This window comes from Ranitomeya imitator, chromosome 2, assembly GCF_032444005.1.
Source record: "Ranitomeya imitator isolate aRanImi1 chromosome 2, aRanImi1.pri, whole genome shotgun sequence".
Classification (NCBI taxonomy): Eukaryota; Metazoa; Chordata; class Amphibia; order Anura; family Dendrobatidae; genus Ranitomeya; species Ranitomeya imitator.
In genome coordinates this window covers 469,839,190-469,862,006 of record NC_091283.1, presented here as the reverse complement: position 1 = coordinate 469,862,006, position 22,817 = coordinate 469,839,190, and the positions used below count along the sequence as shown (strand labels likewise).

Sequence of the window (22,817 nt, the reverse complement as noted above, 5' to 3'; positions counted from 1 at the left end):
AGGGCCTTCCCCAAGCTGTTCCCACAAAGTTGGAATTGTCTGAAATTTCTTGATATACTGAATCATTAAGAGTCCCCTTCACTGAAACTAAGGGGACTAGACCGACCTCTGAAAACCAATCCCATAGCATTATTCCTCTCTATACCAAACTTTATACAGTAGTTGGCAATGTCAGTCAGGTAATGTTCCCCTAGTATTCACCAAACCCAGACTCCATTCACCAGATGTTCCAGAGTCCAATGGCGGCTGCTTTACACCACTCCATCTGACACTTGGCATCGTGCTTGGTGATGTAAGGCATGAATGCAGCTGCTTGGCCTTGGAAACCTGAGCCGTCAAGCTTCTACGCACTGTTTTTTGTGCTGATGTTAATACCAGAGGAGATTTGGACTTTGCAGTTATGGAGTCAGCAGAGTGTTGGTGACTTTTCTGCCTTCTGCTCCTCAGCACTCGGTGACCCCACTCTGTAACTTTACGTGGTCTCCACTTCATGCTTGAGTTGCTGTGGTTCCTTCCACCTTTTCAATAATACCACTCACAGGTGATGGTAGAATATATGGGAGGGAAGAAATGTCATGACCTGACTACCGGTGACGTCCTATTACAGGACCGCATCAGTGAGGAGCTCTTCTATCACAAATGTTAGTAAAGAAGGACTTCATGGCGATGGGCCGGATTATACACCTATTACAATGGGACTAATGGAAAACCTGAATTGGGCTATTAAGATATGTGTCCAAATACTATTGTCCATGAAGTGTATATAGACCTGTATGGCAACCCAACCTGAAGTCAAACAGGACCAGCACAATGTTCCAGGCAGTGACCACTAATGTTCAGCTGATCTAAAAAGCTTCATTCCTCTTACTATAAATAGAAGAGTTTAAGTCCTAATTAAAATCCGCATGGATCCCCAGATACCGGACTGGAAGCTTTTGTCTAAAATGACTTTCATGGTAAAAACCTTTTCTTCTTTTAGAGAGAGCTTGCATTAGTGTACGTTGTCCTCATACTTTGCATTTGGCCTTGTTGTAAGCCGAGGAACTCGAACACTAAGCACTATGTATCATGGGCGATTGCATCTCAAGATAGCCACATTTTCACTGGGGGTCAGATAGCCGGAAGGTTTTTTTTTTTTTTTTTTGGAGACCCCTTCTTTTAAGACATGACCTTGTGCTGTAGACCTGAAGTGATCACCAGGGATCCTCTTTTCTCCTGACCAGTTTGGACCTGATGAATGATGAAGCGGCAAACAACTTCACGTTTATGGACCACATCGATAAGCATTTTTAAGGAAGATGTGGACATCTAAGACAATCCTCCATGGGGAGGGCTACGCAGTAGACTCCCATTGTTATTGGAGGAAGGTGGATTATATCTTTCCTAAAGGACTTTGATTTGAAAAAATGTGACTGCTTTATTCTAAAAAACAGTGCCACACTTCTTCAAATGTTGTATATGGAATTGCAGCTCGGTCAGTTTGTTTTTTTTTCTTTCTTTTATGCAATATCAGACACAATCTAATAAGCAGGTGTGGTTCTGCTTAAAGGTAATCTGTCAGCAGGTTATGTAAATGGAGTGAAGCATAATTTAGGGACTGAGACCCTGATTCTAGCGATAATTCACTTATTAGGCTGTGTGCTGTTATTTCAATAAAATCAGTTTTATCAGCAGGAGATTATTACTACAGGAATAGTTGTCTTGTGCCTCCTAGTTACTTACACCTACTCTGTGTAACACCACAGTCGCCACTGATTGACAGCTTGCTGCCTATGCACAGTGTACACAGGATGCAGCCAATCAGTGGTGTGAACGGGGTTTTACAAAGCTCAGAATTATGAGCACTGCTAGATCTGCAGCAGAGAAAGTGTTGATTGTATCAAAGTGACAGCAAGTAGCCCAGTAAGTGACACATCTCTGGAATCGGAATCTCGGTCCCTACATCATGCTGTTCTCAGATTAGGTAGCAAAAACGTGGAGACAGATTCCCTTTAATTAAGGAAGCGGCTTTGTTTTTCTAAAACTGGACAAGCCCATTAACTCTAGTCAGGCTAGAATATTTATTAACGTAATCACTGCTTTGTAAACTTGGAATTTGTGAATAGAAAGTAATATAGCTTAATGCACATAAGTTAGACGTGGGACTTTCTGCCGCTCAGCACCACATGATTCAACATCTCAGCTAGAGAAAGTCAATACAATTATCAAACCATTTTTCTGCTTCCCCGGCCTGAGAGATAGTGGGATCAATGGTCCTCTCTGTATTGGCATAGGCTTCGGATGCAGCAGAGCTTTTAATGGGAATTACAGAAATGATCCATGATATTGCGAGAGGAGCTCGGCACTATAGACTTGTTTTCTCACTGCTAGCAGGAGCCAAGTTTACACCGTTCTCGCGCCGAGGGCATCCGATGCACCTAACTGGCCTTCAGTGCCTTCTGTTATGGTGTCTGTCTTTCTACAAGCAAATCTGATGTAAATGATGACTGACCCTCCATATAATAATAGTAAGAGAACTGAAACATCGAGAGTGATCCACCACCCATCGTAGACAAGGGGAAGCCAAAGGACTGGTCAAATGTTGACTTCCAGATGCAACATGGAGGAATAAAAAAGACAACTTTCATCACAACAACAAGGAGAATTGGACTTTTCCTACAATCAGAAGACCAGTGATGGCCTTAATGGTTCTTTATGGATTTTTTTTGTTCTCCGTTTTGACAGCTGGGTTATTTCAGGTGTTACCATCCTAGTTTTGGTTTAAAGCCAAGGATCCTCATCTATTGATGGAGACTGGTGACAGAATGTCTCTCGCTTTGGAGAACCCATCCTATCGGGCATCGCCTAGAGAGCCTGTCGATTTGAATGGCTTCTGTGCCATGCTATCTTGCACCTGAGGTGGTTCTGCAGGGAGACTCCACAGTTATTTCCAGGTTCCTCTACAGATCACAGCCAATCACTGGGGTTTCCAGAAAGGTGACATCATTGTGACCTCTGAATAAGTATATTGTCCAAAGTGGACAACCTGTTTTTAATCCAGCCTTACATATTAAAGGGGTTATCCAAATCTGAATACGGTAATTGATTACTTGTCAATAGACTTAGTGATCAATATGAAATTGGTGAAGGCCTGATACTTGGTGGACCTACTGAATTTGTGCTGGCAGAGGCTGTATATACCGTAATCAATGTATGCTATAGAATACAGCAACGCCATAAATTGCACTTCATCTCCAAAAGAAGTGCCAGTGCAGATTACAGCAGCCGGTTGTCGGCCCACCACCGATTTTATTTTTTTTTTTATTGATGACCTATCCTTAAGATACATAATCTATTGCACAGTACTAGATGACACTGATAAGGTATCACTGATCTAAGTCTGTTTGGCCGTCAGGTAATGCCCATGATGCCACCTCAGCTGTTTTGACTTGCTGATGTGGGCTTGACAACCACATGGCACTGGGATGGTGCCATGAAAATCCAGCCTAAGCAACAGCACATGCACGATGGCCACATTGAAAATGGAAGGTGGTATGAATTGAGGGCATTTCCAGCCTGGTTATCCTTATGCCTATGCTGCATTCTGGACAGTGTTTTTTTTTTTTTTTTTTTTTTTTTTTTTTTGAGTAACTTCCACCCCCACATCCTTTTTCAGTTCCTGCAAACACCTTTCAGAGTGGAGGCCATTTTACATTGTAGGTTTGGCAATCCCTTGTGCACGAAGCCGCTTTACTTCTGATGGGGTCTGGTGCTGAAAATGGACGTGGCCTCTGAAGATCCAGTCCAGAACAAGCTCTGTTATTACAAGTGACACGCTGACAAATGAGCCCGAGTGCGCACAAGGGGATATAAATAGAGGCGCTGCTGACCTGCACAATATCCCAGGGAAGAGCGACTATGCTTGATGACTGCCAAGTGTCTCCGAGATATAACCTATGCGTTTAATTTCCCTCCTGCAGATGGTCATCGTAATTATGTCCCACAGAAAGTTTTAGTCACATGTGTCGGTTTTCCATTGGATAAGACACGTAGATTCCCGCTATGGTCACCTAAGTGGGCACTCCCGAACATTGCTCTACGTAGACAAGCTTAGAATGAGCAGCAGTGTTCTCGCAATTATTATTGATAGCATCTTTAAGGCTGAGATAAAAATTATCGATAGTTGACAGATCAAGTCATCAGTGCAAACAAGCAATGCATTTTCTATTAATATTATAAACTGGTTTTGAACCCCTTCCGACATGAAAATCTTATTTAATCAAGCACCAACCGGCTTCCTAGATCTTGGACTTGGAGGCAATTTATCTGTTTGTGTAAAAAGACGCTAACCCTGAGCATCCATAATATTTTCCTAGTATCATATTGATTACTATCATTGTTAGCCTTGATTTTAGTTGTATGATTGTTGCAGATTTCTGCTTTCAGCAGAATCCTTCCACACTCAGTGTCCAGTATCTACATCAGGTTTCTCAAACCAAAATTGGGTCTGAGAATATTTGGGTCACGTGCACATGTTGAGTATTTTGTGAGTTTTTTTACCTTACTATTTGTAAGCCAAAAAGTATAATAGAAACACGTCACCACTTCTGTATTTATCACCCACTCCTGGTTTTGACTTACACTTACTAAGGTAAAACACTCACCAAATACAAAAATGAGTAAGGTCAGTGCGCATTGTGAAATTTCAACTGGGGCTACACAGACCGACAGTGGTCGCATGGCCAAAGTTCACACTGCTGTGTAGCTGCTACTTCGCAATATCATAAAAATAAATTGTTCCATTGCGATGCCTAGCGTGTGGCAACCCCATTGCCACCATATACAGAATAATGGCCCTATAACCCCCATGTACCTTAGGCTAGGTTCACACTGCGTTACAGCAGCCCGTTCAACACATACGTTAAACGGGCTGCTGTAACGCACGTGCCGACTTTGGCACATCGCTAGCGCAGATGAAGCATCTGCTAGCTCTATCTGCGCTAGCAGTGACGGACCCGGAAACGCTGCAGCCCGCGTCTCGGGGTCCGTCACTCAATGACGGCACATGGCTAGCGCACGCCCATTGTGGGCGTGCGCTAGCGATGCGTCCGACATTGGAGTCAATGGCGGCGCTAGCGGACTACGTTACACTGCGTTATTCCGCAGTGTAACGTAGTCCATCTAACGGACTGGGGGAACGCAGTGTGAACCCAGCCTTATAATGGCCACAGACCCCTTTATGTACATCATAACCTAGCCCCCCCATGCACAGCATGACAGCCCCACAGCTCCTGTATTACAGTATGATGCCCCTACTGGTGCTCGCATCTTGCTTTGCATCTCCCATCCAGCCCTGTTGCTTCTAGGTCCGCTCTGGTGGGTTCAGTGTGTCAGTCTCTCATCATGACGTCATTCAGCAGACTCTGCTGCAGAAGTACCTGTTACTTTGTGATACAGCTGGGATGGTGTAGAGGGTGGTGCTGTTATGGACAGTAAGGAACACGCTGTTACTTTAAGAGACTGCACCCCCTTGTCTGGCAGGATGGAATGTTCTACTTCTCCCCTGGGATATACTGTGTCAATGAACTGGACTGTGCAGATGGCAGAGGTGGAGCCTGAACAGCCTGTGTGACCTGAGGCTGCTGCAGAGAGAACTTTGTGCTTATAGCTGCAAGAGAGGAGAACTGTGTCCTGATATAGCTGCAAGAGAGGACCCCCAGCTTGTAACGGAGTGGACTTGTGAGATTTCACAGACTTTTCCGGGTGCAGCGAGGGTGGCTGTCCTGTGTTAGTTCGAGGAGCCACGAAGATACCGAGAAAGGGATTTAAAGTTTCCAGGAGCACCTCCAGGACCCCGAAGAAAGGAAAAGACCACTTTTCACGGAAAGCCATGCGCACCACCATACTAGACTGTAGGGGGCCCCCGGGACTGGATCTGAGTCCCCAACATCACCGTAAGTTTGTTCCTGTTTGGTGCACCTGTTAGGGCCTAGTGTAGGCTTCAATAGTCAGTGCACGGGAGCCGTGAAGCCTGCTTAGTAAAGGCCAGGGAGGTTATACATAGAGTAGCATCATTCTTTTTTTTTATTGTTTGCATTTACTTGTGCGACATATTGAGTCTGAAACAGTTGGAGCACCATGCTATTTTACGGACAAGCTAAAGAATATAACTCTTGTAAATTATCTTTTGCCATTGCATACCCCTGTCTGCATCTTCCTCGTCCACTTCATTCCTTGTCTTCCAATAAATCTACCCTTTGTTGTTTGCACCTCATCTTGTGTACGGTAGTCTTCCTGCACCGTGGTGGTCCCCCGGCCATCGCTTCAATGGCACTTGGCACATTAAAAGACAAGGTGCCAGCTGCCTCTCTGCCACCAGGACCCAGCCCATCCATGGCTGTGAGCTGCAAGAATTGCTTAGGGGGTTGCATGTTGGAGAGCCTTGATCTACATCATTGATAATGTGGAGGATTACACCTGGAAACTGACAATCAAAATGGAGAGACGTCATACAGTACAGTGTATGAACTGTATACAATACCTAACAAAGTGTAGTTGTCTACACAGCCCCGCTCACAGTATAAGTCTGCAGCTGTTGCTATTACTCCAAAAAGCATCAGACTCCTCTTCTCTGGGAACACTGCTAGTATTGCATGCAGTCTAGACAATCCTCTGTGGACTCCGCTCCTGATACTTTTCACCTGTGATCAATCACTGTAGCAACTACAAGGACAAGGGAGAGATTTGTTGCTCTCATATATTTAGCTCGCAGAGCATTGTCTAGACACTACAATTGTAGCAAACTGACAGCGGTGAGACGGATTGCTTCTATATGGGCGTGACCTCAATCGGTGATCTTGAAAATATTCTATTGTATATTGAGAAAAGTGTATATAGATAAAATGTTCCATAAATCTAAGATATGAAGATGTTTCAGAGTAGATCATATGGCTGCCTTCTTCCAAAGACCGTGTCTATCCATAGGTTGTGTTTGGTATTGGAGCTCAATTCTATTGAACGGTCACTGTGCTGCAGTACCACACACAACCTGTGTACAGGAGTGGCACTGTTTTTGGAAGAAATCTGCCCCATTTTGTTTTTTTAAAAACCTAGCCAAAGTAATATTTGGGATAGAACATGTCGCTGAAGTTTCTGTTCCGGAAACCTCTCAGTATGGCACGCTGTTGTGTTTAACCCTTTGCTTCGTTGAACTTGATCTCTTTTCTTACGTAGCTGAGGCTACTGATAGGTCGTTTGTCCCTCCCTGGGGAAATCTCCCAGCTGTCGTATGCTGCTCACTTGCTTCCTCTTAGGCGCGGGTGTGGGAAGCAGGTGGATTAACACTGACTCATTTTACTGCAACCCATACACAGGATAGAGGTTAGCGCTAGTTATTTAAAGGGGCATGAAATGAATATCCTTCCTTTTTCAATAGGGCATTGTCCTATCATCCCGCATTATGTAACATTCATCCCCCTGTGAATCCGCACTGCTAATGCTTAAAATGACAAGTAGGAGGCATTATACGGACCCCAAAGGGTTCACTAATTTCAGCTTGCAAATGTACTAACCCCTACAAGAACTATCCGGATTGTGGAAATCAAAGCAAATCATTTTGTTGACAGACTGGTCAGCTAGGTGAGACTGGCTTGGCTCTGCCAAGTATGGCAATCTGGGCACTGCTGCTTCAATATATTTATTAGACCCCTATTGGATATTATCCAGTGTTTGGAAATGGGAAGGTATGCAAGCCCCTCGCACTGTGCCTGGTATACACAGGGTGCATGGCTTCACTTGCTCATTGCTGCTTTTTTTTTGTATTTTTGGGCTCCATAACCTTTACAATTACAGTTGAAACCAGAAGTTTACATACACTATATAAAAAGACACATATGCATGTTTTTCTCAGTATGTGACATGAAATCAGAATAAACCATTCCCATTTTAGGTCAATTAGGATTACCATAATTATTATTTGCCAAATGCCAGAATAATGAGAGAGTGAATGGTTTAAGGAATTTTTATTACTGACTGCTAAGTCAAAGATTTACATATATTTCGTTAGTGTTTGATACCATTGTCCTTAAACTGAATGACTTTGGTGGGTTAAACATTTGGGATATCCTTCCCAAGCGTCTCACAATAGTTGATGGGAATTTGGGCCCATTCCTCCTGACAGAACTGGTGTAACTGGTCCAAGTTTGTAGGTCGCCTTGCTCGCAACTGCCTTTTCAGCTTTGCCCAAAAATTTTCAATAGGATTGAGATCAGGGCTTTGTGATGGCCTCTCCAAAACATTGACTTTGTTATCCTTCATTACTGTTTTGGCAGTATGCTTCGGGTCATTGTCCATTTGGAAGACCCATTTCTGCCCAGGCTTTAACTTCCAGGCTGATGTCTTGAGATGTTGCTTCAGTATTACCACATAATCTTCTTTTCTCATGATGTCATCTATTTTGTGAAGTGCACCAGTCCCTCCTGCAGTAAAACCCCACACTATGATGCTGCCACCCCCGTGTTTCACAGTTGGGGTGGTGTTCTTAGGCTTCCAAACGTCTCCCTTTTTCCTTCAAACGATGGTCATTATGCCCAAAAAACTCAATGTTAGTTTCATCAGACCACAGGATATGTCTCCAAAAATTCAGGTCTTTGTTCCTGTGTGCATTTGCAAACATTAATCTGGCTTTTTTATGTTTCTTTTGGACTAATGGCTTCTTCCTGGCAGAGTTGACACAGCCCATGTTGACACAGTACTTGTCTCACTGTGAATATTGACACAATCTTACCAGCTTCCACCATCATCTTCATAAGGTTTTTTGTTTTTGTCCTTAGGTTAATATGCCATGACAGACCAAAGCATGTTCATCTCTGGGACACAGAACCAGTCTCCTTCCTGAGCAGTATGAGAACTGGATATTTCCATCTTGTTTGTACTTGCGTATAATTGTTTGTACTGATGAACGAAGCACCTTCAGATATTTTGAAATTGTACCCAAGGATGAGCCAGACTTGTGCAAGTACACAATTCTATTCCAGATACCTTGGCTGATTCTTGACTTTCGCATGATACTACACAAAGAAGCAGTGTGTTTCAGGTGTGCATTAAAATACATCCACAGGTGTGTCTCTAATTCACTCAAATGTTGCCAAGAAGCTTCCAAACACATGACATCATCATATGGGCAGTCCAGAATTGTTTAAAGGAATAGTAATCTTGTGTGTATGTAAACTTTTGACTTTGCAGTAAGTAATAAAAATGCCTTAAAACATTTCTCTCTCTCTCTCTCTCTCTCTCTCTCTCTCTCTCTCTCTCTCTCTCTAAAACGGGAAAGATGTATACTGATTTCATGTCAGATATTGAGATAAGCATGCATAGGTGTCTTTTCATATAGTGTATGTAAACTTCTGGTCACAACTGTATATCCACAAAAGACCTGTAGAGGAAATACTGCGAATTTGTCACACGTCAACCATTGCAATGGAAAGGGTGAAATACACAGCATGCATTGAGAAACTGGGGATTTAAAATCTGCAGCCACGATGAATTTCTGCTGTGGATTTTTTTTCCGTAACGTGTTGATGATTTTTGTTACATTTTACCCATTATGTAATACAGAAAATCTGCTGCATGTTTGACCCTTGTGTGCCCACTCCTTTCCTCTCCCTTACCACATTAATAGGTTGCCTATGAAAATGGTGCAAATGTGTGTGCACGAAACAATTTTCACACCAGATACGTTCTCTGTGGACGTCTCTTTAAGTAGCTCTCCAGTTTCGTAAACCCATTTTGATTTACCCGTCTTGTGAATGGAGAGCTACAAAGAGTGTCTCCCGCCCTGGAGGACCCGTCCGTCATGTCCTGCATTATACAGACAGCCTGTTGATTTCAATGAGTACTGTGTAATTCCTCATTTCTCCTGCGGAGGCGCTGCAGGGAAATTAAATGCTTACTGCCAGGCCTCCTAACTGATTTCTGTGGCTTCATACACTTTGTGATCAGCGTCCTATGATGGGACCCTTCTAGTAGTGTTGGACTGGGTTGCCAAAGGCCCAACCGTAACATTGACTTTAGGGGCCAACTTTTCACCTGCATGAAAATATCACACTAGCTTCTTTCACAAATTTACCTATATCTCTATATAGTAATAAACTGGGTAGTATGGTAAATGAATGATGAGATGCTGCATTCTTCTATACAGAGTGAATTATGCCAAGTACTGCCCATATAGTGGGATTGGGGGCCCCGAGTATGCACAGGGGCCCACCGTGAGATTCCCCGGTTGTCTTATGGGCCAGTCCGAGCCTGCCTTCTAGCCATTATGGATTGCCCAAGGCAGACATGTCTTTATACTGAGCTGAAGGATATGGTGGCGCTATACGAGCAGCAGTGAACATGACCTCTTATGGAAGGGACACAATTGATTAATGCTCTTCGTGGCTGATGGTGTGTGGCAGAATTCAGACTAGCGACTATTCTACCCACTAGTGACAGTCACACACAGCAGAGTCCACCCCTCCCTATACAAACTGCACAGGATCCATTTAATCCCCAAATCCCAATCATAAAAGGCACAATGGAGAGGTTCCTGGAAATGCAGCGATGAAGTGCAGTGACAATACAAAGCAGTTTGTACACGCAGGAGGGATCTTTTGTGTGGATGGATGGCTGAGTAAGTGGATGGGTGACATCACTGAGTCTAGTATTGGATTACAGCAGACACGGGAACCACCCACTGCAGCCCTAGTATCCAGCAGTATGAGGCGGACTGCCTGGACGCTGGCACCCTGGGCTCTTCCCTACTGATCCATCCAAGTTCACTCTGCCTGGGGGAGATCCAGCTCTCTGTAAGTACCATGCCATAGTACATAGGAGCCAGGGGGAGCTAAGTGCCCCAGCCGGGGGGCATGGAGCCCTGTTTCCCTTTAAATACTTGATACGCTTTGCAATCACTTGTGCATTTATTTTATACCCAGCTGGTAACTAAGAGGTTAATAATTGATCGATCCTTTATGCCGCTGCTTTATATAGTCGAGGCCATTCTGGAACCGTTTGGCAGGGCCTGCTGAAACTTCTAGTTCCACTGCATCCATCATATTGTACGCTTCTTACGCATCATCTGTTCCAGTTCTTCACTGGCCATCTTATTTAGCTGACAGCTAAGGTGTTAATTGCATTCTTAATATATTCTAGGGCTCAACCCTCGCAAGTGACCTGTATCTTGGTTTTGGTTGTCAGAGCCCCCTGGCATTATGGAGCCACAGATTGTCCCTGTGTCCACGTACGTGACTGCATGTGGCATCTCCGTGGATCCAGAAGGAGTTCGAGACGCGTCATTTATTATTAACGTTACAAGTGTTCATGAAGCAACCTCCATGTTTTATTCAGATGCAGCTGAGGCGAGTTTGTCTTGTAGTAGCGCAACTTCTGGTCATATCAGAACGCGCAGTCTGGGACTGTACCTACATGACCTTAGGAAGCGATGTGGATGCAACCCTGACAAATTCAGCTCTGCTACATGTGTATGTAGGGAAGTATTATGGCTCTTGTGGTTTCCGCAGTTTTTGGCAGCGTCTCCCAGGACTAAATGTCACATTTCAAGTCTACATTTAATTCTGCTTTGTGACCTTTTGGCAGCCAGGGGCATCTGTTAAGTTTATGCTGAGTATGCCAGTGCTGGGACTGGCGCGGACAGTGGTAAAAATGTCACATTTATCAAATATGCAAATGCCCTGGGCGATGCCACATGAATGAGATGATCTGTGTGGCTCTTCGAACAGTGGCTGAAGTTGTAGTCTTTTATTAGATGAGTGTCACTTTTACTTACTGAGGAAAGTTGCCATTGTTGGAGCACCCCCCCTTTGGCTAAACATATACTACCGGATTATAGGACACATACTAGAACCCCCCTCTAATTTTATGGTTCACAGGAGGCCACCTGTTGGAGAGCTGCGGCTTGGGGCTTGCCATGTCACACATGAGTTACTATTAGTCCATGTTCACATGCTCCTATTAGGTCAGTATTTTACCTCAGTATTTGCTCAGTATTTTACCGCAGTATTGGGTCAGTATTTTACCTCAGTAATTGGTCAGTATTTTACCTCAGTATTTGTAAGCCAAAACCAGGAGAAGTAGTGATGTGCTTCTATTATACTTTTCCTCTGATTTGTTCCGCTCCTGATTTTGGCTTCCACATACTGAGGTAAAATACTGACCAAAAACTGAATGTGTGAATGTGGCCATACAAAGATCATTTCTGGATCGCAAAGAATCTCAACCTGATGTAACTGCACTCCCATTGCCTTATTCAGTCCACTTTCAAACACCTGGAGCTCATCGGTGTTATCGGTGGTATTATTTGGGTACTATGTGGCGCCATTATTTGCTTACTGTTTGGAATTATTATGTAGGGCAAGGGGGTAGCTGAAGGGGGCAAACAAGGCATTTTCTCAAGTTCTGGGTGTTACTGACAACCCATTATTATTATTTCCATCTCTTATAAAAATGGTACTTGGCACATTTAAATGCCCAAAAAGTGCCGCCCGCTCCCATAGTACCCATCTAAAGTTGCCATACGGTATCGGCTCCCATGCAATAGTGAGAGCCAAAGTTCCATTAGTATTCGGCTATATTCACTCTTCACTTTTTTCCTCACTAATTCCATTACTGGCTGTAGGGCCCAGAAATAATTTCACATGCCATCCTGATAAACCCTGTTTATTGTGTCCAGATAAACGGTGCCCTACAACCTGTCTAGAAAAGTGTGTGGCATAAATAATAGGAAATCCTTAAAATTATTTAATGGGAAAATTCTGTTCTCTCCTGTTGCTAGCCAGATATGGTGTGGTTGTTTATTAGTCTAGTCTTTTGTTCTATTTTTATTTTTCACTTTTCCCTTGAAGAAGAATACATTTGATTGGTTGCAGAAAGTGACATCTTCTGGGCATTATTTATCAGTCATCCTCCCTTCACAAGAGTACAAGATACATCCACCGTGTCTTCTTTGGGCTTCCACCAAACCTCTCTGGGGTATGGTGTTTCTCTTGTTTCACTTTTCGGCTTGTGCTTCGGTGCCTGTTCTTGGTGCATTGGCTTTCTGGGTTCTTGGATTGGTGCATTGGCTCTCTGGGCCCTTGGATTGGTGCATTGGCTCTCTGGGTTCTTGGATTGGTGCATTGGCTCTCTGGGCCCTTGGATTGGTGCATTGGCTCTCTGGGCCCTTGGATTGGCGCATTGGCTCTCTGGGCCCTTGGATTGGTGCATTGGCTCTCTGGGCCCTTGGATTGGTGCATTGGCTCTCTGGGTTCTTGGATTGGTGCATTGCCTCTCTGGGTTCTTGGATTGGTGCATTGGCTCTCTGGGTTCTTGGATTGGTACATTTGGCTCTCTGGGCCCTTGGATTGGTACATTTGGCTCTCTGGGTTCTTGGATTGGTGCATTGGCTCTCTGGGCCCTTGGAATGGTGCATTGGCTCTCTGGGCCCTTGGATTGGTGCATTGCCTCTCTGGGCCCTTGGATTGGTGCATTGGCTCTCTGGGCCCTTGGATTGGTACATTGGCTCTCTGGGTTCTTGGATTGGTGCATTGCCTCTCTGGGCCCTTGGATTGGTGCATTGGCTCTCTGGGCCCTTGGATTGGTGCATTGGCTCTCTGGGTTCTTGGATTGGTGCATTGGCTCTCTGGGCCCTTGGATTGGTGCATTGGCTCTCTGGGCCCTTGGATTGGCGCATTGGCTCTCTGGGCCCTTGGATTGGTGCATTGGCTCTCTGGGCCCTTGGATTGGTGCATTGGCTCTCTGGGTTCTTGGATTGGTGCATTGCCTCTCTGGGTTCTTGGATTGGTGCATTGGCTCTCTGGGCCCTTGGATTGGTACATTGGCTCTCTGGGTTCTTGGATTGGTGCATTGCCTCTCTGGGCCCTTGGATTGGTGCATTGGCTCTCTGGGCCCTTGGATTGGTGCATTGGCTCTCTGGGTTCTTGGATTGGTGCATTGGCTCTCTGGGCCCTTGGATTGGTGCATTGGCTCTCTGGGCCCTTGGATTGGCGCATTGGCTCTCTGGGCCCTTGGATTGGTGCATTGGCTCTCTGGGCCCTTGGATTGGTGCATTGGCTCTCTGGGTTCTTGGATTGGTGCATTGCCTCTCTGGGTTCTTGGATTGGTGCATTGGCTCTCTGGGTTCTTGGATTGGTACATTTGGCTCTCTGGGCCCTTGGATTGGTACATTTGGCTCTCTGGGTTCTTGGATTGGTGCATTGGCTCTCTGGGCCCTTGGAATGGTGCATTGGCTCTCTGGGCCCTTGGATTGGTGCATTGCCTCTCTGGGCCCTTGGATTGGTGCATTGGCTCTCTGGGCCCTTGGATTGGTACATTGGCTCTCTGGGTTCTTGGATTGGTGCATTGCCTCTCTGGGCCCTTGGATTGGTGCATTGGCTCTCTGGGCCCTTGGATTGGTGCATTGGCTCTCTGGGTTCTTGGATTGGTGCATTGGCTCTCTGGGCCCTTGGATTGGTGCATTGGCTCTCTGGGTTCTTGGATTGGTGCATTGCCTCTCTGGGTTCTTGGATTGGTGCATTGGCTCTCTGGGTTCTTGGATTGGTGCATTGGCTCTCTGGGCCCTTGGATTGGTGCATTGGCTCTCTGGGTTCTTGGATTGGTGCATTGGCTCTCTGGGCCCTTGGATTGGTGCATTGGCTCTCTGGGCCCTTGGATTGGTGCATTGGCTCGCTGGGTTCTTGGATTGGTGCATTGGCTCTCTGGGTTCTTGGATTGGTGCATTGCCTCTCTGGGCCCTTGGAATGGTGCATTGGCTCTCTGGGCCCTTGGATTGGTGCATTGCCTCTCTGGGCCCTTGGATTGGTGCATTGCCTCTCTGGGCCCTTGGATTGGTGCATTGGCTCTCTGGGCCCTTGGATTGGTGCATTGGCTCTCTGGGTTCATGAATTAATTCATTTTTGGTTTTGTGGATAACTGGGAGATTAACTTTTCTTTTTTTTCTTCAAGTCACAAAGTCTGGAGGGCAACCAACATGCGAGTATTTTCTTCTTCACATAAGCTGCTGTCAGCAGAGATCTGCCGGTTGGGCAGAGTCACAAGGTTTCGCATGACGTGGGCATTTCTGGAGTCACCGCTAGGTATGAGCTTTAAGTGCTAATAGCCATATACTGACTGTATGGGCAACTCTGGTGCCATCACCCAGGACTATTACTTAGATGCCAGGTGGCTTTGGGTAACATCACCCCAACGTCTTTTTTGTGGGGTGATTACAGCCACAACATGACTGGTTCCCTGCTATCCCAGGGTCATTTCCAGTTGGCATATGGTCTGGATTTCTCTTTTGGCAGACATTTTATTATTCCGCTGTTGCCATTGGCGTGTTTGCTGTTTTTTTTTGCTCGCTGGACACATGTGACTAGCTAGTATTGTTTTTTTTAATTATGTCTTTGGACGTTATGTGATGACGAGACAGTAATTATATGATTCAGTTTTATAACTATTGTCACATTAAATTGAGTTTGTATATTAACTTCTGCCACATTAATTATGTAGCTACGTCTCATAATATTTACCCTGACCTTGGCAAGGGGCGGAAATAGACTTTTTCACTTTAAGGCTGCAATTTTAAAACATTTTTAAAGTGAACTGCGACCAACAAGGCCAGGTTATTGCATGGGCAAAAGGGGCAATTACCCAGGGACCTCCATGATCTTATTTAGTCTACTACTAAACTCCTTCTGCAGCTCATCAAGGTGTCAACGGTGGTATTATCTGGGTACTATGTGGCACCATTATTCACTTTAGGCATAATTATGTTGGCACTGTAGCTGCACTTTGAGTTGTACACACTGAGGTCATTATAATTAAACAGAATAAAGTATAATAAATTGGGGAATATTACCCTTACAGGGGGTCCCTCCAATCTTCATGAATGGGTATTGTTGGATACTGCTTGTGCATACAAGCAATGTTGCAGTTTACTGCATATTAACATTTTTAGCCCTTCTTTAGGTATTTTAAAACTTATTTCTTTCTTTTAGTTTTTTGCCTTAGAGACCGACCACTGCTGCTATAAAGCAAAACATGCAGCGTGCAAGTTTGAGAGCAGCAGTGGTCGGTCTCCTAAGCAGCAAACTATTAACAAAAGGGAAAAGTAAAGTGTTAATATATCCAGAATGGTTGCAAATTTTAATAAGCAGTAAATATCAAAAGTTTGTTTTTGCAAAGAATATCCATCTATGTAAATAGGAGTAATACTTTAATGTTTTTTTTTTCCCTATCCAAAAATTGGAACTGCTTACCCTTTCCAAACCCTTTCTTCGCCATAAATGTTTTCCCGATGGGCCCTCACCATTCATGATCAGCTATAGAAAGTAGGAAGAGGTTATTAATTTTGGGTCAGACCAGACCTCCACAGCGGTCAGTTTAAATGAATGTACAATATTGAAGGAGGGTGTTTGCACTTGGGCTCTATGGTTGAGCTTCATTCAGCTATGTGTAAGTAGGAGCTTTTTATATAATGCTTAGTTCGGATACACTGTGCTCAGGTCTGCTATAGAGTATAGGACAAATTCTGCCCACGGGCCACATCTGGCCCACTGGCTGTTCCAATCTGGCCCACAGACAGAGACCACTGATGAAAACAGTGGCCCGTGGGCTGCACCATGCCCTCCCTCGCCTGCATCCAGATATCACTGCTATAGATATCTCATACTGTATGTAGGTGGATTATGTGGGGTCTCACTATATCGAGGGCTTGTACTGTATATAGGGGTACTGTGTGAGGGCTCATACTGTATATAGGGAGGCTATTTGAGGGCTTATACTGGCTATAGGAGGCTATGTGGGGGCTTACACTGTATAGAGGAGGCTATATGGGAGGCTTATACTGTATTTAGGGAGACTGGGGGTTCATAATGTACATAGAGGGCTATGTGGGTTCTAATACTATATGTAGAAGGCTGTGTGGGGGTATATATTACAGTATATAACAGGGTGTCATCATACTGCAGATCAATATTAAGTGATACAATTAATATGAATATAAAATAATTACCGTATTAGAACTAATATGTTAGTGTTCAGCAGAATTCATTTCTGCTTATTGGTTCCGGCCTCCGCAAAAGTTAGGGGTTGTCATGTGACCCATCGGGAAAATTTAATTGTGCACCCCCGCACTATAGTATAAGTGCCCCCATAGTTTAGATCCGCTGTATTATCGGTCTTGTGCCATTTTTTTTTTTGCCCTGATTGATGTACATTCTAATACATAATTATCATCCATCATATTTATATAATTCAACCTTACAAACGGTTTCTAGCTCTTGCCAAGGAGACTCTTGGACTCCACCGTACAGTTGTTTCCAAGAGGACACGTGCAATTTATTTCTTGACATAATGATATGATTAAATACCTGAATTTTTAGCGGATGTATGGATATTAGAACAAAACCATTAAAAAATTGAGGGAATGGCTTCGTTTCTACTCCTAATGAAGTCTCTTCAGGTGTGTGGTCATACGGATTGGCGGATTGATGTATGGCACACGGGATGATGACAGGCGGTGTGGCAGAGGGCAGTGATCTAGCTTACATCAGGGGTGTATGCTTGTGGCATAGCTATGACTTGAATTATTGTATGTCGGCCATATGATGTCATTACTAGATGTCACTCAGCAGGTGACACGTGCCAAGGAAGATCCCACACAAGTGACCAGTGATAGATTTGTCTCTCAGAGATCTGAGCGGCGCCTCTGTTGCACCACTCGTCGCCAGGGATTATACAAATAATATTTTACAATCATGTCAGCTGATGACCCCATTAACATGCATTATATCAGTGATATCCTTAGTACCCAGCAGTAGGTAATATGCCCGTTTTGATGGCACGTGACCCAGGGTCTATCAGTATTCTGGTAGTGACCCGATTGAGGCCTTTCACTTGTTGGAGTAAAATTAAGGTTCCCCTGTTATGTAGATAAAAAAGTACTAATCTTTATTCCGTCGCAATAAAAAAAAAAGCATCTAAAAAGCATAAAAATGCTTGTACATAATAATGTCAACCCTGATAACAGGCCTAAAATAGTGTCCACCGCCCTGCGAATGATCAAATGTATCACAATGTAAACCATGTAACAAGTCTATACGCAGAGGATAACGATCACCAGCAAACCTCCCACCGGGCCCAAAAATGTGATCACAAAAGATATACAGTAATAGATGGACTAATCCAGCAGCGGTATCAGTAAACTGTGGCAGCGAAGCGCCACCTACTGTACCTGCCAGCAGCTTTTCTTTGATTTTGCCAGGGCGGTGCAAAGTCACATGTGCATCACACCGCAACGATGACGTCGCACCATGTCGTCTATTCACCCCCACAGATACTCCCTCAGGTACGAGGTAATTTTCTTGGCTCCACTCTGGCAGTCTTAGGCTATGTTCACACATTGAGTTTTAGATGTACTATTATTATTAACTGTATTAGTACAGTTTAATAAAATTAGCCATATAATAATAATCTTTTATTTTTATATAGTGCTAACATATTCCACAGCACTTTACAGGTTGCACACATTATTATCGCTGTCCTCATAGGGGATTTTGATTGTGAGCCCCAATCTGTATGTCTATGGAATGTGGGAGGAAACCGGAGAACCCAGAGGAAACCCACACAAACACGGAGAGAACATACAGACTCCTTGCAGATGTTGTTCTTGGTGGGATTATAGTCCAGGACTCCAGCCACAAGGCTGGAGTGCTAACCACTGAGCCACCGTGCTGCCCCATATGTGTAAAAGTAAACCATGCCTGACCAACTTCCATGCCCTACCAATGTGTGGAAGTAAACAATGCCTGACCAACTTCATGCCCTACCAGTGTGTGAAAGTAAACAATGCCTGACCAACTCAATTCCCTACCAGTGTGTGAAAGTAAACAATGCCTGACCAACTCAATTCCCTACCAGTGTGTGGAAGTAAACAATGCCTGACCAACTTCATGCCCTACCAATGTGTGAAAGTAAACAATGCCTGACCAACTCAATTCCCTACCAGTGTGTGGAAGTAAACAATGCCTGACCAACTTCATGCCCTACCAATGTGTGAAAGTAAACAATGCCTGACCAACTCAATTCCCTACCAGTGTGTGGAAGTAAACAATGCCTGACCAACTTCATGCCCTACCAATGTGTGAAAGTAAACAATGCCTGACCAACTCAATTCCCTATCAGTGTGTGGAAGTAAACCATGCCTAACGAACTTCATGCCCTACCAATGTGTGAAAGTAAACAATGTAAACACTTCAATGGGGCTGAGCTGCTATACCAAACCCCAGCTGGAGACAGTGATGGCGCGCTTTTGGACTGAAGACAGACATGTGATTTTAATTCTCTCTTCAATGTTGGACTTGCATCTTGAAGCATTGCAAAATTCTAACAGAACAATATACTATTATAATAACTGCAGTAAAAGTGCACTGTTATTAATTAAAACCGGTTATAATGTCCCTAAGGATAATAATGCCGTTAAATAGAAGTATGCCCTGACTGATGCCCAGTACGACACCGTGCGCTTGTAACTAGTGCTGATTTATAACACATCTGTGATAACTAAGTAAACCATACAATCATTGGTCAGTTATACAACCCTATAGAAGAGGAAATGTATAACGTGCCGCAGATGGGGACAACAACACGGCAGTGAAACCCATCTTGTCTTTGGCAGGAGTAAAGCTGTCTGCCATCAGCTGTGCCAGTGTGGCATCACTTTTATATCTGGATGTAATGACTATTTAATATCATCTTCGTGCATCGGGGCGGGACTGTAGGTAGGGTTTTGGGCTCTGCCGTAACCTTCTGCATTTGTACAAGCCTCCGTTTTTAAATTTCGCACTAGCTCCACCCTTTCTGCTGGTCTCCCAGTGGTCTTCAGCAAAAATGGCACAGGTGGCGTGGCGGCGCATGGGCAGATTCTGACCTTGGCTCAATGACTTTGTGAGATCTCAATCTGCGCATGCACCATTTTGCTGAAGACATCCAGATGTCAATCTGAACATGCGCCGTCACCGGCGCCATTTTGCTGAAGACCAATGGGAGATGAATGTGTGCAAGTGCTGCCAGCAGCAAGGGTCTTGTACAAACGCAGAGGCGAAAACCCTACCCACAGTCCCGCCTAATGCATGAAGAGCATAGCATGATGCGTCAAAACTTGTAAGGTGCATTAAAGGAGAAACAGGATGCGGATTTCTTTCCTACAGGTATCTATTACAGCGAATTGTGTCAGTGTTTGCGATGTAATTTGGAGACCGCAAGAGATAGAGGCTGAAACAGAATTCAGGGATGTGTCAATTGTCAAAATGCGTGGTTTACTAACTGTGAGGGATTTATCATCAAGAGATTAACATTGCCTGACTACATTAGTCCGGCAATGCCCCCTCCTGTGATAGGCAGCTTGCTGTCTATAGACCATGAACTGGGATATAAATTGGTGTGCATGCAGCGTGGCAACTGGATGGAAAAATAATTATTAAAAATCCTGCAGTAAATATATAAACAGCATAGTGCATGAAAATAATATACGGTACTTTAGTTAACATATTTTTTTATTTAAAAAAAAATAAAAACTGGGAAAGCCATCCAACCACTCCACGGTGACCGTACCTGGGACAGTCCTAACTCTAATATTAAAAACCTTATCGTTTTTTTTCACTCTGTTTGCATCATGTTCATATAAAGGTGTGACCTACTTTTCCTTTGAGCTGGGAATTATATTGATGTGGTCTCATTTGACAAACGGTAAAATTTTTAATATTTAGGCTATGTGCACACGTTCAGGATTTTTAGCGTTTTTTTTCCGCCAAAAAAACGCATAAGCATCCCATCATTTTTAATGCATTCCACATTTTTTTGTGCACATGCTGCGTTTTTTTCTGCGGCGGAATCGCATTCCGGAAAAAAAACGCAGCATGTTCATTCTTTGCGCGGAATCGCAGGAATTCCGCACACATAGGAATGCATTGATCCGCTGATGCTACAGATCCATAGGAAAAAAGCAAATGTTCCAGCTTCAAACGAATAAAATGCAAATTTTTATTGAAAAAATATTAAAAGGTGCATACTCCACGGATCTCACAACAGCCCTGGGAGGAGAGCGATGCGTTTCGACTGCTGGCACAGTCTTTATCCAAGCTAATCTATCCTAAAGCGCACACCAGCATATAAGGTGCCATACACCAATCAAGGAAAGTGAACAAATCACATGATCCAAAGGTCCTAAAAAAGTAAAGGCAATCACATACAAAAGAACATATAAAATGGAAATAATATAAACTAAAAAGAAAAACTGAATATACTAAACATAATTATGTTACTTGCTGTTATTAGACAGACGTTAATAATGGAACATTATCTCATTTTTTCGGTTTAGGCCGTCAGGAAAACGTGTGCCCAGAACAAAAATCCAATAAGCTTCCCGTGTTAGTAAGAGTCTATGGATATCTCCACCCCGATGAGGTTTTTTTACTTTTTCCAGACCCATTACACGGAAAGATGAAGTGTCCCGTGCATGATAATCAATAAAGTGCTTGGCAGCAGATGAAATATTACGATTTGTATTTTTTACATTAGAGATGTCATATAAATGTTCCGTAATGCGGTTTTTTAATTTACGAACAGTGCAACCTATGTAAGATTTTGTATACAACACTCTGATTGTTGCAATTAATAAAGTCCTGTATATGAAAATGATTAGTATGGTTATAATTGTGAAAGGACTTACACTGTGTTCCAAATTATTATGCAAATAATATTTCCTCATATTTTCTCTAAATTACCTATGTGAATTGCAGTCATTGTTATTTTCCAGTCACCTACTATTCTAGTATAATTGCAATGTTTTGGAACAAACTGCCTATGAAAACAGTATCTTTAAAAAAATTTAAAAAAAACACTCGAAATGCATGTTCCAAATTATTATGCACAGCAGAGTTTTCAACCTTTTTTATTTAATTTTGAACAAAAAAATGGTCAATTGTGAAGTTATAAGCATTATCGGCTTATTACAAAATGAAATTAAACAGTTTTCTAGTGAAAACTTTATTCTAGGTGATGTTACATTTGCACATGGGACCCCTTGTTTGAATGAAGCTTCTGAACTCTCTCGTCCATTGAATTTGTCAGTTTTTGGATGGTTTCTGCTTCAATTGTTTTGCATGTGGACAGAATACCCTCCCAGAGCTGTTGCTTAGATGTGAACTGCCTCCCGCCATCATAGACACTCCTTTTGATGACGCTCCAGAGGTTCTCAATGGGGTTCAGGTCAGGGGAAGATGGTGGCCATACCATAAGTTTGTCCTCTTTTATGCCCATAGCAGCCAGAGATGCAGATGTGTTTTTTGCAGCATGAGATGGTGCATTATCATGCATGAAAATGATCTTGCTGCGGAAAGCACGGTTCTTCCTCTTGAACCATGGCAGGAAGTGTTGTTTTAGAAACTCCACATAGATTATGGAGTTCATCTTTACCCCTTCAGGGATCATAAAGGGGCCGACAAACTCTCTCCCCATGATTCCAGCCCAAAACATTACTCCACCTCCTCCTTGTTGGCGCCTTAGCCGTGTTTTCATGGGGTGTCCATCAACCAGCCATCCTCCACTCCATCCATCTGGACCATCGAGCATTGCACTGCACTCTTCGGTGAACAAAACAGTTTGGAAGTCAGTCTTCATGTATCGTTTGGCCCACTGGAGCAGTTTCTGCTTGTGTGCAGTGGATAGAGGAGGTCGACAGGATGCTTACGCACAGCTGCAAACCTCTGAAGGACCCTGCATCTTGTTGTTCTGGGGACTTTGGA

At 43.8% G+C, this 22,817-nt stretch overlaps 1 protein-coding gene across 4 annotated transcripts in view; it reads left to right on the top strand.

The window, feature by feature from the left end:
• The window catches only part of PKIG (cAMP-dependent protein kinase inhibitor gamma), a 90,712-nt gene that overhangs the window by 37,418 nt on the left and 30,477 nt on the right, over positions 1 to 22,817 (top strand). Inside the window, exon 1 of one of the 4 annotated variants that reach the window (XM_069751249.1) lies at positions 10,672 to 10,823. The exons of the other annotated variants lie outside the window; for them this stretch is intronic. The gene's annotated coding sequence lies outside the window, so the exon portion shown is untranslated. Of the gene's footprint in view, positions 1 to 10,671; positions 10,824 to 22,817 lie in introns of those variants that run through there. 4 annotated transcript variants of the gene reach the window in all.